Source organism: Anas platyrhynchos, chromosome 10 (genome assembly GCF_047663525.1).
Source record: "Anas platyrhynchos isolate ZD024472 breed Pekin duck chromosome 10, IASCAAS_PekinDuck_T2T, whole genome shotgun sequence".
NCBI lineage: Eukaryota > Metazoa > Chordata > Aves > Anseriformes > Anatidae > Anas > Anas platyrhynchos.
This window is the reverse complement of record NC_092596.1, coordinates 7,008,502-7,026,462: the sequence shown is the minus strand read 5'-3', so window position 1 is coordinate 7,026,462 and position 17,961 is coordinate 7,008,502. Positions and strand designations below refer to the sequence as shown.

At 50.5% G+C, this 17,961-nt stretch overlaps 1 protein-coding gene across 5 annotated transcripts in view; it reads right to left on the bottom strand.

The window, feature by feature from the left end:
* Nucleotides 1-17,961, bottom strand: part of NEXMIF (neurite extension and migration factor) — a 133,072-nt gene that overhangs the window by 38,557 nt on the left and 76,554 nt on the right. For all 5 annotated transcript variants that reach the window (XM_072043166.1, XM_038184449.2, XM_038184450.2 and 2 more), the window contains exon 2: nt 7,228-7,362. The gene's annotated coding sequence lies outside the window, so the exon portion shown is untranslated. The remainder of the gene's footprint in view (nt 1-7,227; nt 7,363-17,961) is intronic.

Sequence of the window (17,961 nt, the reverse complement as noted above, 5' to 3'; positions counted from 1 at the left end):
AATTATTTGCTTTTTCCATATCTTCTTTCCAGAGCACTTGTAAAGGCGTTTGTCACATCCACGCAGAGGATGCATACGAAGAAAGTCCCTGTGTAACTTGCTCCAGCGTGCTCCTGAGGCTGGGCAGCCCTGGGGTGAGAGGTACCCATATATAACAGCATCCATCAGATGCCTGCTTCCCATAACCACAGTGTTTTTAATTTCTGTATTGAATTTAGTTAAAAAAAAAATAAAGAAAAAAAAAAGGAAGAAATTGAGAATCTTCCCCATCCTGCCTGGTAAAAATCAGCACAAGCTCCCAGCTCTGGCTGGCACTACGGACGTTACCACGAAGGGGAGGGAATGTTTATAAAACGTTTTTAAACAATTCAATTTTGAAGCAATTTATGTGCAGTGGCACCAGGCATTCTTGACTGTAGAAAACAGACAGCAGGCTGGATCAATTGCAGGGTGGAGGTGGGTGCAGGAAAGCAGGAGCAGCAGACTGTGGCATTGAGGCTAATAGCTTTGTAGCAATTTATTCAGTGAGAAATGCTGCATGGAGCGACGCGGGGGTCTGCGCAGAAAGTAGGCAGAGAGGATGGCAGTGCCTGGGAGGGAGACGGTCCCCAGCTCCCGAGTGGCAGAGAGCAGGGAGGATCAATACCCAGCACTCCAGGAAAAGCAGGAAATTCTTCCTCCCTTACAAAACTAACCAAATGACAATTAATGGATCCAAACAAGCCGACTGCAAAAAAAAAAAAAAAAGTGACTGAAGAAACAGCACATGAAAAAATCCCAGCGAGATGAAAGCTTCAGTGCTGTCACAGCATCACTCCTGCTGCAGGACTTCCTACAGCCTGGACCCTTCAGGTTCACGGCCCTGCCACCCCTCGCCAAAATCCTGTTGCCAGCAGGGCTCTTCATTTTCCCTACAAATGGCAAGGGAAACCCCACACTGTAATGTCCAGCCCCTGCCTCAGCTCGGCCCATATCACCTCTTCGGCAGCAAAGCCTGCCCTGGGGACGTGCCACAATGCCTCCTCTCCCTGGGGGTATCCACACTTTGCTGTAGTGCTTAAGGAACAGACGAGGAGGGCAAATTTTGTGATACCTGGGAGCCTGGATTCTGGTTTTAACAACAGAGCTAAAAAATCGCCTTTGACCGCCACGAATGCCCTGTGATGTGACGCAAGCTCAGGAGCTCGACATCTTTCTTGCAGATAAAATTCGCTCTGAATTGCTCCTGCTGGTGTTTGCAGCCCAAGGATAATGTGATGCTCTTTCCACATCACACCAGCTCCATGCCCAAGCACATATGGTCTGGCTAAATAAGAAGCCTTGGAAAGGCTGTCAACAAGACTAGAGGAAGGTGTGCATCTGTGCAGAAACATATGCATGCCCCAGCACTGCACACTGAGCCACGAAAAGGATGCTCGTGCCCAGAATCCCACCGAAACCTGCCCAGGTACAGCAGAGGCCCAGCACAGGAGCAGGGATGCAGCTGGCTGCCACTTCCACGCTCCCTTCCCCTCGCTCCCGTCGTGCTGCAGAGCTGCAAACCCATCGGCCTGCCTCCAAGGTCCCTCTTGACACGGTACCTAAGGACGATGCTCCCCCTAGCTCGGCCGACACAGGTTATCACAGCGTTGCTGCTGTCACCCTGATTTGGGTACCTGCTTGTGTGTTTGCTTGAAAGTAAGTGCTTTATGCTCGCCTGTGAAAATCTCCCCCCTGGTACTAAAAGCAATGGAATAATCTACTATTTCAACTCGCGCCCCTTAGAGAATTCTGCAGTTAAAAAAAAAAAATAAAAAAAAAAATGGTTGAATTTGATTAAACCTTTGGAACCTCTCCAATATTTCCAGTTATTCCATCTGTAGAAACACTCTACTGGCACTTGGCACATTTATAGCATTAACTGCCTTCTAAATCAGCAGCAGTTCTGCCTAACAATTTGGCATTTGCACATTGCCTTGTAAATTACCCACCTTACATCTCTGGGTACGAGGACTGTCCCCTCCAAAAAGCCTATTACTGCCTGGTAGAAATTCTTGAGGAAGAAAATATCTTCTTATGGGCTGGTCTTCTGACAAAAAGAGGGGGGGAAATGGCATTCAGTGGGCACGGTATTAACACTGTGGCTCATAGTGTTACTATGGCAGTAAAATGAAACCCAGTGCAACCAGCTGGTTGCTACACTGCTATTAGATCCTCTTTGCTGTTTTTGACCTTTCTAGAACACTCCGAAAGGCATTAATCTATTCAAAACCCATTTAGGATCTAAAGCATGATGCGAGGTGAAGGTGTTTGCGAAGCAGTCTTCCTATCGGGCCATGCTTAGGAAACAATCTCAGTTCCACGGGCGAGGATTTGCTTGCTTTTGGGAGCGACTGCAACGTGGAGTCAGGAACCGGGCTAGGAACGGCTGCAGATCCAAATCAAGCCACAAAGCAGCAGGAAACCACTCAGCAATACCATCAGTGATTTGTGCATTTCTTGGTCGAAAACAAAGAGCGGAGAAGGTCGGCGTTACCGCCTCCCCAGCTCCGCGCAGCCTCCCCTCTTTTGTCCACCCCAAACGGCAAAAAAAATCCCCTTCCTACAGCTCTCAGCCCCGAGCTCCTTCCAAAACCTTTTCTCCTTATCTTTAGGCACAGCTGACCCATTCTTCTCATGCCTCCCTGTTGACAAAGAGTAGGAAAGTCACCAAAGGAGGCGCCCAGCTTGTGCCCTGCTGCAGAACAGCCTTTCCCCAGCTCCGCACCCCAGGGTCGCTGCGCTCGGTCGGCCGCTCAACCTCGCACCTCTTCGGCCTCCAGATTTTTGGTGGGGGAAGCACAAAAGGACAAAGCAAAAAAAACAAAACAAAGGGGCATATTGCAGGGGTTCTCCTCCTGTCTTCTGCTTCTGAACCAGGCCTTCTTGATTTTTATACATCCCCTGACCCTGGAAGCATTCAGAATCCAGGGTCACCCGAGGACTTTGAGGCGGTCACCGTGCCGCGCATCGGCACCGCGGGGAATTCGACAGCAGCGCCGAGACACGGTTCAGATCCCGCACTTAGAAAGAGCTGGCCACCATTGCTGGGGCCAAAAAGGGATTTCTCACTTCTTATTCTGCAGGCTGAGCTCCAGCACATGGAGCTGAACCGCTCCGATCCCGTCCGTAACAAGCAGCAGTGACTCAAAGCGCCTTACTCATTATCACTCTTTTGGAATTAGCGCCTTAGTTAATGCTCCCTGCGCTAACATTTAAAAAAAAATGATTTTTCTGTTCTTCTGGCTTCTGCCCTCTTCCCTCACTTGGCATGGTTCTTGTTGTAGCTCCAGGAAGGAACAATGTCCCTGGGCTGTGTCTAACCTCCCACCTAACGCAAACCGTGACAGCAGCAGCGGCAACCCATGACCTCCTCCACCCATTTTCATGGTATCAGAAAAAGTGCCCTTTTTTTTTTGTGTGCCCTGCCCATGGCTGGTGGCATCCTGGGGACACTGAGGGCTTGGCCGCGTGCCCCAGCAGGTCCGTGCGCCGTCACCCAAGGGTGCTGCCCAGGTGCTCTTGTAGCCCTCCTGCATCGATTTTGGCCTCGAGGCTTGGAGACGGGGAGGTGGCTGAGCTCAACACTTCCACAAACAGGGCTGCTCGCCAAAAGGGACAAGGCACAACTCCGTGGCTGAGCTGCACTTGATGAAAATGTCTGCTCTTTCACAAAAAAAAAAAAAAAGTAAAAAAATAAATAAATTTAAAAAACCCCTCTCCCTGCAGCCAGCAGCCAGCGATGCATACTAGATGACTGCCTTCTCAACATGAGAGCAAAAGGGCAAATGAATCACATTACACTCCATGAATAAAAGCAGAGTCTTAATGCAACAGCTACTTAATGATTTCGTTTTCCATGCACTAGGCAGCGTGGCCTCATTTGCAAAGGTGCTGAGCACCCCGAGCTCCACTCCCGGTCACGGGAACTGCGGGCACCCCGCACCTCAGGACTCTTCCCCGAGCTCCTTATTTGCTCAGGGCGGTGCTGAACGTACCACCCACCCTTCCTTGGCTTTTCGGGCACCCCGTGGTGTTTAGAACAACTCTTCTTCCTGCCCTACCTGCTAACAAGGACCGGACGGAGGCACCTGAAGCGGGGACGCAGTCCCACAGGGCTGGGGCTGTCCTCCCCCGGAGGAGAAAAGGACCTGCAGAAAATTCTGATGTCTGCTGGGGAAATACAATGTGGGATAACCTCTCCAAAACAAAGCCAGTCCTTCAGCAAACAAGAAGTCAAACGCAAACTATTTATTGCCTATTTATTTGTGTTTAGACCGCTTCTCTTTTTCCTTTTCTGGGACAATTTGTTTTACTGTTTGCTGCTGCTTTTTAAAACCAGTGGAGCTTTTGTGTTTTTGTTTTTTCTTCTGCCTTTTTTTTTTTTTTTCTCAGAATGCTGATGCTAGCAGTGCAAGTAAGCACAGGACCTCCTCAAGGGAAAAAATCTGTAACCTCGTTTCATGAAGAACCCTGCGGCGTGATGCCAGCGAGACAAGCACCCTGTGCCCCGAGCTGCAGGTACACCCCGAGCAACCTCCACTACCCAAACTTCAGCACATTTAATGGCATATAAACTTAGAAACTCAGGTCAAAAATGATTGAAGCAGTTCCAGAATATGCTTCAGGACAGCTGCAATATACTGCAGAGGCATAAAATAAGCTAGCCAGAGCTCCTAGTGAAAGCGAAGACACGTGTGTGCGTGCGGGCTTGAGACACAGCAAGCTGGGTGCTGATTCAGGTCTGCGTTCCTGCAGGAATTTTCCATTCAGGAGTAATTCAGACTCTAATTCCAGCTTGGGTTAAACATTTCCCTAACCACTGCTGACACAGTTTTCCCTTCACACACCACTATTCACAGCGGCCTCGCAGTGCTCGCGGCGCTCGCTCAGCTTTTCCCACCAGCAAAGCACCCGCACGGCCAGCGGGAGGATTTGGGACTAAGCAAGAGGCTGAAATGAGCTGGCACCCGGTTATGAGGATGACCTTCTCCCATCAGGACCCCGATGACAGTGGCTACCATCAGAGCTGGGAGATTTCTGCCCACAGAGCCCCTGCTTGGACACCAGGGCTTTTCTGCAGCATCCTGAGCCTGGCACCACGCGCCCTGCCTTCCTCTGAGCACTTTATTCACGCTTCCTACTACGGCAAAAGGCATCGCTAATGTTTTCCTCTCTGTCACCATCCTGGCTTTAGATGCTCAATTAAAAAAGCAGCTCAAAAAGCAGCTGCAAGCACCGGTGCCTCCTGCCTTGTCCAGGGGGTGTTGCCGCAGCAGACAGAGATTGTGAGCAGAGGCCGCGCGGCAATGAGTCAGGGAGGCAGAAAGGCGTGAAAACAAAATGAATGGAAAGGCAATAAACCCGAAATATTTCACCATCGGCACTGAGCTCCTGGATGGCCTCCATCTATCAGCGTTACCAGTGTCCGGGAGCTCCCCAGAGCTGAAGTTACCGTGTGGTTGGTACGGCCACGTGCACGGCACCCCACGGCACGGGCTGGGGCCACCACGGCAAGGGCGAGGGACATCCACCTTGCTCGACACCTCCCCAGCAGCCTCATTGGCTTTTGCTGCAGTTGCTCAAGCTGTTTCGGGCTTTCCCCGTGAAGAAGAGGAACAAATTGGTGGGGCAGCAAGATGCCCTTGTCCAGGGACGTGTCTGGATCTGGGAAGGGATCGCTGCCCCGACCCAGGACCCTGCTGGTGAAGGATGTGGCTGGGGGAGAAGAGGCACACACATGTCCCAGGTCTAACTCCAGAAGGAACTCCAGAAGGAAATGGGGCGTGCTACAAAACCTCAAGGAACAGAAACCTGAAAAAAATTGTTTAAAAAGGAAAAATGGTCCCCTGTGAAAAGCTGGAGAACAATTCAAAGAGCTGAACTAGAACAGGGAGGCCCTCACCCTGTTGGCAAGCACAAAACCCACCTTGATCCGCTTTCCAGAACCCCTTATTTTCCACTCCTGCATGGAGCAGGATCCCTCCCCCATCGGCACCAGCCCGGGAGGCTGCCAAACCCCTGCCCTGCCTCTGAAAGCATCCAACTCCCCCCAGCACCGCAGAACGCCGCGTGGCCGGCGAGGAGGAGGCTTTTTAAAGAGATACAAAACCAGGATTTTTGTATTGAAACACACGCCACAGATGGTGTAGCAGACGAGGATTAATTCATGAATCATATTTCTTAAATGATACAATCTCTCTTTTCACTTCCATACTTTCCCTTTTTGACTCAGAAGCAGGGATTTGAGATGCCCTTCCCAGATATGAATTTTGCATGAACAAACAGTGCAGAGAAAAAAAAAAAAAAGCAGCAATAAAACAGAAAGCCCAGATGTTTAAAGCTCAGTTTTCTGATGTAAGCAAATGCATATCCTGTCCATCTCTGAAAGAACATGTGTGGAAACGCAATATATGCAGGCACAGATCTGGGACTAGGGTGGGAAAACACGTTCCTTAACATTTGGAGCTTACTAATGCTTCAGCCAGGGTTCTGAATCGCACAGAAACTCATTTTGTATCTCGCATTCATCGCCCCAGCAGCGAAGGAAAAGCCTGAAGTCACTTCACACCCCGGTTTCCACCATGAGCCCAACCTCATTCAGCCACACGGGCTGGTCCTGCTCCAGCCCTGTGAAGCCCTGGCACGAGACCTTTGGGTTGCTCCAGGAAAAACTATCGGAGCCCTGGCACCCACGAGGACTGCGGGAAGCCACAGCAAACCCAGATGTCCTGCGCCATGCACCCGGAGCATCCGCAGCGCTCCCACAGCCTCCTATTGCCGGCAGTGGCAACACGACAAGGAACAACCGAACCATGCTGCAGCAAGGGGAGACCCCAAGACCCCAACCTCCCGGCTCGTCCTTATCCCGGGAGCAGCCAGACTGGCTGGGGACATGCAAAACCCACGACCCCGCGCCGTGCTTCCACCTGGCACCGGCACAGACCAAAATAGGACGGGGAGAAATGCCCCAAATGCCCCAAACTCCCAGCTCGCCGCTGTGCTGGCCACCTTCTCACCTGCAAAAGGTGCTGCTATACCTTGCTTTCATCACCAGTTCAGTTTTTCAGTCTTTTTTTTTTTTCCCTTTGCACACAGAGCAGCTCTGTACATGCTTAACAGCTTTTTTTATGCAGCCTCGCGCTTCCTGTTACAGCTTTACCCTGAACACAAAGCTTCAAGTTAGAATAAGGGTGAAAAATTACTTACCCTTAAATTACTTCAATCTTTCTCTGCTTTGTGTATGATCTGGGCTTCTCTTTTGGTTACTATTTCCAGATTTGGTCTTTGGGTAGGTGAATGGAAGAGGAGAATGAAAGGAGTTGTATTTGATGACGATGGAGACTGTAAAATAAAGAGAAGCACTTTAGTGCAGAACAGGCCTCTCTATACATACCTATCAGGTTAAATTAAATTAAATTAGTGACACCTACATAAACGCTTCCTACTGTTTTTATGCACACATACAAACATCACAACTGTCAAGGAGAAGGCAGCAGTCAGGGAAATGATAGGGGGGTTAAAAAGAGAGCAATTTCTAAAACAGAAGAAAAACAACCCGGCGAGAGCACCAGCACTCGCGGCGCAGCGAAGGGGCTGCCCGTGAGCCCAAGCCCTACAAACCAGGTTCTTCCCCCACCTGGCGTTGGCAGTGACTTGCTGCTGTGCCCCCACCACGTGCAGCCCTAAAAACACCGCGTGGAGCCGCTGGGGAAGGGGCTGCCACCCATGCCAGGGTGGGATTTTTGCCCCACTCCTGCTTCCACCTTGTCCCCACCGTGACTGCGCTCCCGGAGGCTGCCCGCTTATCGGCTGCCCCCAGCCTCACTGCCCATTTAACACCGGCCTCTGAGGTCTGCAAAGTACCATTTTGTTTTTAAGGAACCGAGAAAGGAACACGGAGGACAGGAACCAGCTTCTGCGTTGTTATTTTTCTCCCAACAGGTCTCCAACCTGCTGGGCACAGCCAGCACCGCCGGCATGGGGAGCCCCAGCCTCAACGCTGCAAGCACCCAAGGAGGAGCATTTCCCAAATGATTTAGAAGATGCTACACGTGCTAAGGGGTACAAAAATGACTCAAGGGCTACCCTGATTTGGTTTGAAAAGCACAAAGGTCACGGCAAGTAGCAGGCAGCAACACACGCTGCCACTGCAGAAGCACCAACGCCGCAGCACCGACGCCTTGCGCACGCAGCACGGTGTTTAACGCTTGCCCAGCAGCCTCTGAGAAATCCTACGTGTTTTAACAAAGCCTGGAAGCTTTTCCTTCCTGCTCAGCAGAACGGGGAAGGTAACGCACAAGTGAATAAAACTGCTCGAGACACCAAGCAGCAGGGCAGAAACAAAAGCCAGGTCTTCCAAGCCGGTGCCTCCGCCGCCGAACCCCGCGCCACGCCGCTGCCATTAACGTTCATTTTAGCCCTCCAAAACCTGTCTTTAAATACTTTAAAAAATCCGCCGGGAGGGAGGATGCTCCAAGTCACGGCAAACATTTGTTCTAGGGCAAAACACGCTGCAAATGATCCTTAACAAATTTTACCCGTTGGTGCAGGCAGATAAGAGCACGGTGCCGTAGATCACAGCCGGCTCTTATTGCAGGCTCCGTGCTGCTGAGCATGTAGCTGAGTGGCAATGCAGAGAGATCCGTGTTTTGTGTTTTGGTATAAATTATAGGGCAGCCTAACAGAACTAAGAGGCAGCTCTGCTCCTTCCTGCATCGCTTCTTTCACATTTTTATGCCCATTAAGTTTCTTCCCGTTTAGTCGCCTTGTTTTGGTTCCTTGCTGCATAAAATTGTGCCGCGCTCACAACGCGACGAAGCCGAATAAATAATCACAAACTTCCATGCAAGAACTCCGAGAGCTGCTATGTAAAGAAGAGAGGGTATCAGCAGATAGAGACAACTCGGAGGCAACCTGAGGTTTGGTATTCTGTGTCAGCCTGACACACAGGGGAAATAACCCTTTAATCCAGTGCAGTGTATTTCATTTACTGTAGTGTTATCCAGTTCGAAGATGTTATGAAAGGAATCCCCAGAGAGACTTAAGACTTCAAAACCAGCCCGAGTTTGAACTTAATTCCACCATTGCAAAAGGCTGCAGCCGTGGAAGATGACCTTTTCTGTACCTTGCATGCCAGGAGCCATTCTGCCTCATAATGTCACGCCAAATTAGAATATTCTCTTTCTGTTTTATTCGGGATTTTGTTTTGCCTTTTCTTTTTAATTAAAAGCATCTGTCACTATTAATGAAACAGCTAAAAAAAAAAAAAGAAAAAAGAGTCAATAGCACAAACAGATTAAAGACCAGGAGAGATGGGGGAGCCCGAAAGCCCTGGGTGCTGGGGCTGCGATAATGACCCCGGCACAGAGCGGTGGCACCGGGGTGCTCGGTGTCCCTCCTGGCAAGGAGAGGAGAAAAAGACATTTAAATGCAGGTCTCAACACCGCTCGGGTCCTACCTGGAGTGGAAGTGGAGATGTATTTACAGAGAGGCCACAAACCCACGGTAGAGGGAAGGAAAGCGGGACGGAAAGCCCACAGGCTGTGGGGCGCTCGCCAAAAAGCACTGGGAACCCCAAACCAGGTCTTTCTCTAGCAGTAGCCTCATCCATACACCCAGACATCCTGATGTGAATGGTGAGAGCCTGGGTTTCGCTCCCCCCAGCTCCAAATTCAGATTTCGGGTGTAACTCAATAAAAACGCGCGTTTTTCAAACACCGCTGCTCTGGTACAAAACACGGCATTTATTACCAGAAGTCTTCCTAATATGAAATTATTTCACCTGCTAGACGCAGTACAAATAGCTTTATTGTATCATTAATAATTAGGAGCGTTCAGTCAGCACAGCTGAAAAAAAAAAAAAGTAAACTAGATATGTCAAGGATGCGCTGCTTTCTCTGCTTACCATTTTTTTAATGCCTTATTTCATGGTAGATAAGTGAAAAATCTTTTTACCTGACTTAGCGAGAGGCTCATTTCCTCATGCAAATTTAAACCCGGGTGTCATAATACAAGGAAACTATAAAAACATATCAGAAAGAAGTTAGCGAGCCGCCAAATTTAGCTGCTAACGGAGTTCAAGCTGTCTTGTACAGCTGGATGCTAACGGGAAGAGCATCCCGGCCCCGCTGTGTGTGGGGAGGACACTGGGGAGGTTCGCAGCACCCCACAGCTTCAGCAAGGTCCCGTTCTGAGCCCAGCCAACGTTACGAAGGCTCCGACCAAGAAGGAATGGCCGGGGAAGCAGCGATTCCCCCCGCGTGCTGACCCGGTGGAGGAAGGTGGAAATAAGGCACTGTAACGAGGAGAGGCACGGAAACTAATGGAAAAACATCAAATTCCATTAAGGGCCGCGTTAAAGGTTTGCAGCAGTCTCCAGACAAGCCCGCTGATACTCCCGAACCTTTATTGATCCACAGGTCGAGCCAGAAACAACAATAACTATTTTAGAAAATATCGCTTGCGATTTTTTGTGCTTCTACAAAAAAAAAGGCATCCCTATGCACAGGTGAGCACGAGACCATTCCCCACGCCGCGCCACAGCTCCGCATCGCTGCCCTGTCCATGTCCTGCAAAGCACCCAGACCCGTACCAGGGGGCAGGGAGGCATCCTGGATAAAAGCTGCAAGAAATTTGGGGTATTTTGCACCTGGCTTGGGGGCACGTGACCCGGCACTCGCTGCATTTTGCTCCCTTCGATTGCCACCGCTCTCGATTTTATTTTTATCCTGAGTTAGCTCTGAATCAGGGATTGCAAAAGACAAAACAACACACTGCAATCATCCAGCGTGCCAATTAAGCTAAAAGATACCCTGGAAATCAAAATTAAATGCCATATCTATGAAAAGAAGCAGACAGCTTCCTCGGAAACAAAAAAAAATCATATTATAGGAAGGGATTTGTGGCAGCCCAAAAACGTATCTGAAGCAGTCCTATAACTTCCTATCACCCCTCCCATCTGCATACTGTAGATCTTCATCAAATTGTGTATGTTTTTGCACATTTATCATCAAGATTTATTGAAGTTGATTCCATAAATTTCATTTAGTTGTTCACTGCTGCTATTTGTTTCCAAGGCAACAAATGCACTTTGCCCAAGCCGCGCAGTAAATCACGGCTGGTCGGGATTTGGGGGTCCCTGCCCCTCGTGCTGAGCGGCCGCGCGTCCCAGCGCACACAAACCGGCACCCCGGTCATTAGAGGCAGATTTGGTGAGCGTTTAGGGGAAATAATCCGAATCTGTGCGACGGGGGAAGAAGGCAAAGCTCGGCCCCGAGGCAGCGGCTGTCCCCAGGAGGAGGGCTGCCGGGGCTGCCAGGGAAAGGCTTGGAGCCCAGCCCCGCTCCCGTCTCATTTACACCTCGGGTGGTGGGGGGCTGAGAAACCCATTTGCGGGTTCACGAGGAGTCGGAGGCTATTTCTGCGAAGAAGAAGAAGAAAAAAACCACCCTCATATTCTCACTGCAGACGTTGCCAAAGGGACAGACTAACGAGGAGAAGGGAAGAGCTGGGAATCTACGAGCGTTGCCCACCGCGCGCAGCAGCGCGGGCTCAGCACAGAGCAGGCACCCGGGACGCCGCAATCCTTTCCCTTATCCTTTCAAAAATCACTAAGGAACTCCGCTGGACAGCCAATTCCCAAGGGTCCGTACGTTATTCCCAAACAAAGACAACCCCGAGGAGAGGAGCTGCTGGTTTGGGCAGCGAGAGGATGGTTCGCTCTGCGGCACAGCCCCTGCTGAAGATGTTTGCTGGAGCATCAGGGCTGCAGCAAGCCCAGCACGCTGCCTCCAGCAGGATGCTGGAAACACGAAAATAACCTCGTGGTGCTCCCCGTCAGCTGAACAACACGGGACGAGGATCAGACTCAATGAGCGACCTCAATCAACTCTATGAGCATGGTTATATTGGGCAGCTGGATCCCCATGCGTGGCATCGCCATCACGGGCAGGGATGCGACCCCGGTTTAAAAGAGATGCTGAGCACAATCCAATTTCTGCAATAAATGAACACTGTGATTTCTGTAATAAACAAAACCCAGCCTGCAAACGGCATCACCCCACAAGAGGCAGAGGTAGCACGGCGCTGCTCATCGGGACACCCAAGTGACCACGTGTTAACCACTGCGAGGGGCGCCCCGGTGGCTCAGGCTGGAAATCTCGCCCCTTCACGCACAGCTGTGGCTTCTGCTGGTTATCGATGAGCAGGAAAAATTGCACGTTAGGTTTCTTGTTTTATACGACCATCAGTGCAAGGCAACGCAGAGACCACAGTCCAGGCATCAGACGCACACGGCCCTGCACTGCTGGGGAATATCCCACCAAAAACATCAAATCCAAGAATATCCCCCACCCGGCACTGGGGAGAGGGCATAAATAGCCACGGAGGAGGGTATAAATAGCCACAGGTAATGCTTGCATGCTAGAAAAAAGCCTCTGGTTTTGGTTGTTGTTTTTTTTTACCCAGCTTTGCGAGCGCTGCTTTTCCTTTTCGCAGAGCTCCTGCTGAGAGCGAGGCACACGTGGCTGGAAGGGGGCTGGGACCGAACATGTCTTCCTCAGCACGAAAAACAGGCAGCAGCGCGCACGCACACACATCACACATCGGCTCCCTCTCCAAAATAAATACTATCTGCCCTCCGAAGCCACGAGCACGAGCCACCAGCCGGGTGAAAACACACCCGGGGAGGCGCATCGTGCCACCCCATGCCCCCGCCCGCTCATGGGGTCCGTTCTTGCAAAACTGCAGAGGATAAAAATGCTGGGGAAAAGATTTCCTTTTCCTCTGGGGCAGGTTGTGAGGGAGAGCTCCCTGCCAGCAGGGTGCGATGAGCCCATCCCCTAAATATTGGCATCCCCAAAGCTGCCTCCAGCCCGGCTCCGTCATCGCTCCCAGTGCTCAGCAGAAGGAAGAGGGGGAAACAAAAAAAGGTTTTCTCCTGGGTAAAGAGGTGCCCTCGCCATCCATCCGGGTCTTGTTCATGGCTGGATGGATGGCGAGGACACCTCCTAACGGGATTTTGGGGAGCAGCCCTACTCCCCCCTCCGGGGGCTGCGGAAGGAGGCTCGGCAGCGAGTGCTGGCAAAGGCTGCAGCCTCCCGGGGAGCGGCTCCCCGTGGCGTGCAGGTGGCTCCTTTGATTCCTGATTGTTCGCCGGCCTCGCTTCTCCTTGGCTCTGTGCCGGGCCCGAGGCTTGCAGGGAACGGGGTCGCCTCACCGAGCACACCCACGCTCAGGGAGGCAGCGGGGCAGCATCGCCGCGGCTGCCTCCGCCCCACAAAATACACCAAAAAACAGAGCTGGGGAGCACGAGGTGCTGCTGGGGAAACCTCGGCGTGCTGCAGCTCACCGTGCGGGCAGGGCTGGCTTCAGGCTCCTTCCTTTCCATCTCTCATCCCCGCAGCATCTCAAGGAGTCGCGCTCCTGCACCGGGGTTTGGCCCTTCCTGTGCACAACAGCAGCCGATCTGTACCCGGGGGAGCACGAAGGGGCTAAGTCCGGGCTTTGGCGAGATGAAAGGGAAAACCTTAATTAAAATAAGTTTTAAAACCCGTCAAAACTTTTTTTTTTTTTAAATCTTATTCAGATTAGCAGCCACCCTGAGATTATGCTCTGAATCTAAACACAGCGCTCCCCTTCAGATACCATGGGCTTTGCGCTCAAAGCCCTTAAGACATCCAAACTCCACACCAACCCAATAAAATAAAAATGGGGGAAAGCACGCCTAACTACAATAACTTGACCTCCTCCAAAAACAGCACTAGTGCCCTTATTCCGTATAATCTTCCTCTCTCTGACCCAGCTCTGATGAACGAGCGCTCCTGGCTCCGGACAGGAGTCCTCACCCTTGTCCCAGAGCAGGAGGGCTGGGAAAGGGCACATTTGCACAAACACCTGATTTTTAAAGAGAAAAAAAAAAAAGCCCAATGAGAGCCATGGAGGCACTCTGCATGTTTGTAACACTCCCGTTCATCCCAGCAGCGATGGAATAAGGCGCGACCAGCAGTGCACAATAAATGCCATTTGTCACCGTGGCTCCACAACCACTGCTCAGCCCTCACCACCACGGCCCACGAAGCCACCACCCAGCACCGCCTTCTGCAGAGGTTTTTGAACAACACCTGAGGAGCTGGGGCCCCAACACGCCTCACAATGAAGAGTGAGCACAGAGAGGCAGAGCCTCCCTGCCATAAATCCAACTAAAAAAAATAAATCCCAATACACATGGGGAAAACCCTTCCTGCTCTGCGTTTTTTTTTTTTTTTTCCAGTAACCCCCCGTCCTCGCCCTTTGTTCAACAAATCCGAGCACAGGCTGGGATTTGGGCCGGGTGCTCCTCTCCTCCACCCGGAGGCAGAGGCAGAGCCCTCCCGAGCCCTGCCCGGCTCTCCACCAGCACCCGGAGCGAGCGCATCACCTGCACGGCGTGCCAGGCACCAGCAGCCCGATATTGAGTTTTCTTTAAGAAAAAGAAGAACCGAATCAATTTCTTGGGAGGATACACCCGCAGCTAAAGGGAAAAACTACAATTACACTTTTCAGCCATGAAAAGTAAATCAGATGGTGCTGAAATCCCAGCAGAAAACACAGATTAATTAAAGTCTGCACTTTCTAAATCTGTTATTCAACTAAACACAGCTGTTAAAAAAATGATGCCTTTGCTGTAATTTTCCCGTACATTCATACCGCTGAAATACAGCGAGAAACATTATTAAGTGCATTGGGCTAGCTGATGAAGTTGCACGGGCAAAGAAAGCAGACGTGCACATGTCTTTGTGACCAGGACTCACTTATTCAGCCCAGCACAAAAGGCTTCCCGTGCACGTGCCCCGTGCAGGGACTCGGGAATGGGGCACGGCGACGACAACCAGCTAACGGGGTCCCCATTCCCCATTCGGGACCACGGCAGGGAGGCAGCTCCCAGGGGCAGCGACTGCCTGAAACGCTGCAGCAAAACCATGCCAGCAGCCAGCAAGGCACGGAAGAAATTATCCTGGGGGGCTCCCGCGGTGTCCAGGAGGAACAGATCAAGGTGCTGCAGAGGGTGGGGAGCAGGAGGGGCACCCCATGGAGCAGGACCTGTAGGGCAGGAGCTCGTCTGTCCATGAACGACAGCATTTCCCCCGTTTCACCGTGGGAACAGGAGGCAGGAAAACCACGACACGCCTGAAACAAAAGCTTGCTTTCTCTTTTTTCCCCCCCCCTCTCCAAGTCTACATCAGCGATCAAAGTGGAGAGCTCCTTGCTCTGTCACAGAGGGAAGGGAAATTGCCCTGATTTGAATGCAACCTAAAATGCACTCTGCAATTCAACTCAATCATTATAAACTTACTTCAGAGCCCCGGCACAGCTGTTCCTCCCCTCTGGAAGAGAAAATAATACTTGAACCTTGCTTCCTTCTAAAGAGGGAGAAGGCATGGGAGAGCCCTCATTTCCTCTCCATCCTTCTGAAATCATTGTAGCTTAAAATATAATTAGCATGATCTAATACAGTAATATATTAATATTGGCAATAACTCCTCGCCTTAATATCAGCCCGTGAAGCCTCTCCTCAGCTAGGCTGGGGCGAGCGCCGGGTAGGGCTGAAGGCAGGCGATGGCAGCAGTGCCAGCACATTGTGTTGGACCTGGGGCTCAGATCCATGACCTTGGCACAGGTTGGAGCTGCCAGGGCTGTGACTGCTGAACTGGGGCTTTTCTACAGACGAGAAACAACCAAAGGCACGTGGTGGTCATCTACGGTGGTCATCACCACACCTGGCACCAGGTGATGGCATCTCCGACCGGTGCTACTCGACGGGTCATGAGCAATCATGGGTGTTTAGCCATCTCATTTCATCCATCTAAGAAAAAAAAATTGCTGTATTTTCACCCCCAAAATTCAAATAATAATGCTGAAGACAGCATTTAATGGGGGAAAAAACACTGAAAATTTGGGGAGGTTGTAAAAAACATTCCCAGGTCCATGGAATGGGGGCACACCTCGAGCTACACTTGGTGCTGGGCAGTCAGCTATGACTAACGAGGTCATAATATGCCAATATTATGCCAGGTAAATAATATGCCAGGTAAAACAGCCCAGGAAGCAGCTCCAAACCTTGATGGGAGCAGACACAGAGCACATCCCTGTGGGCTTCACTGAAGAGCTGGCTTTTGGCTACAACACCTTGCTGCATCTGCTTGTTCTTACTCCTCCACCTCATCTACCGAACCACATCAGGAACTCCTGCAAGCTCCTGAAATGTGAAAAACTAGAAGAAAAAACAATTAAAACCAAGCATGTACCAGTAAAAAAGAACTATATTTTTTTGCCAGGGAAGAGCAAGAGGTACTGGTAGCAAAGTACTTCCTATAATCTTCTATTACAGGGCGAAGGTTTTAATAAAAAGAAATAAAAAGAGCTCACATTTTGATCTTTTCCCAGAGCTAGACATGGTTTAATTAGCTTGATCTCATTATGTAAACTGGAGAGGAAAAAAAGAACACCATTAAAGCAATATCCCACTGGCAAATGAGACAACCTTGACACCAACTAAGATATTTCCTTGGAAAAGTCCCCCCCTGCCTGCGACGCCGGCCCCGTACCCCACTGGACGTGCTCCATCCAGCGGCATCCCCGGCTCCCCGCTCGCCTCCGAGCAGCTGGAATAAAGCTGGTAGGAACAAACAGAGCTGGATGGTGCCTGGCTTGTATTTAGCCTGAGATCGTTCGGCGCATTCTTTGGAAAAGATCAACTGGAACTAAACACTGCCATCATCTACTCCATCTGTTAAAGTACATACTTTTGTAATAACACACTTAGAATTCAATAAGAAAAGCACGCATTACAAACAAGGTGTCCATAATGAGCCTCAATATAATTATTAAACCAGATAAAGTAGGCCTGGTTTTCAATACAAGAAAGTTATTTGTACCTTAATGATAATGAAATGTAAAAAGCATCTGTAATTTCCGCTGAAATGTATTGCAGAAAGTCAACTTAGTGCACGTCACTTTGTTAAGACTATTCTTATTATTGTGTTTGCAATGACAGCAAAATGCTTCTTAGTTCCAGCTCCTGGGATATATAAAAATATGATTAGAGCACTATAACAATACAACAATGGATTAATTTGCCCAACCATTACATTTTGGATCTGACAGACTTTTATGATTTATTTTACCAACTGAAAGGTGGTTATTTTGGGATCCTGGCTGGCAACGCCGCCGCTCAGTGCAGCGTTTTGAAAGAGTTTTCCTATTCCAGCACCAGCACCGCGGCGAGGTTGCAGCGATGCTCGCCTGTCTGCCTGCCACCGGGAGCTTCTTACAGCCTCGAGCCTGCTCACGGGGCATTGCACAGCCCTGAGCCCCCCAAAAAACAATGCCGAGGCGGTGGCGGAGGCTCCTTACCTGGTGGAGCTGCTACCTGAATGGGGCTGGTGCTGGGGGGATGCTCAGCAACGTGAGCTACTCGAGGAAAGGAGAGCATAAAGAACTAATCAGTGTCAAACAGCACAGCTAACAATGCAGACCGAAAGGTGTTGAGAAATCTGGCATGAAGGGCAGGCGCTAGAAAGGAAAATAATTAATAACTCATCTGCTGAATGTCAGTGGGATCCAGGCTCTACAACTGCAAGATTAGCATGGAATAATCAGAGATTATTAGCAAATTCATGTGCTCGCTCTCAAGTTAAATTGATGCTGTTTAAAAGCGGATGGAAGTTGCCATTTTGGCCCAAAACGGGGACCAGAACTGAGTTTTCTAACAAAGAAGAAGCCCCTAGGACCTCAATCACGGTGCTATTGAAAAGGCAGCGAGCGTGTGATGCAGAGAGCGGGGAGGAACCAGCCCACAAGCAGAAATACGGATGAAACCCAGCTACAACCACTGCAATCGGGCCACAAAACTGCTGCGATGAGCAGCTGGACCCAAACTTTGCCCCTCAGGCAACCCCTTCT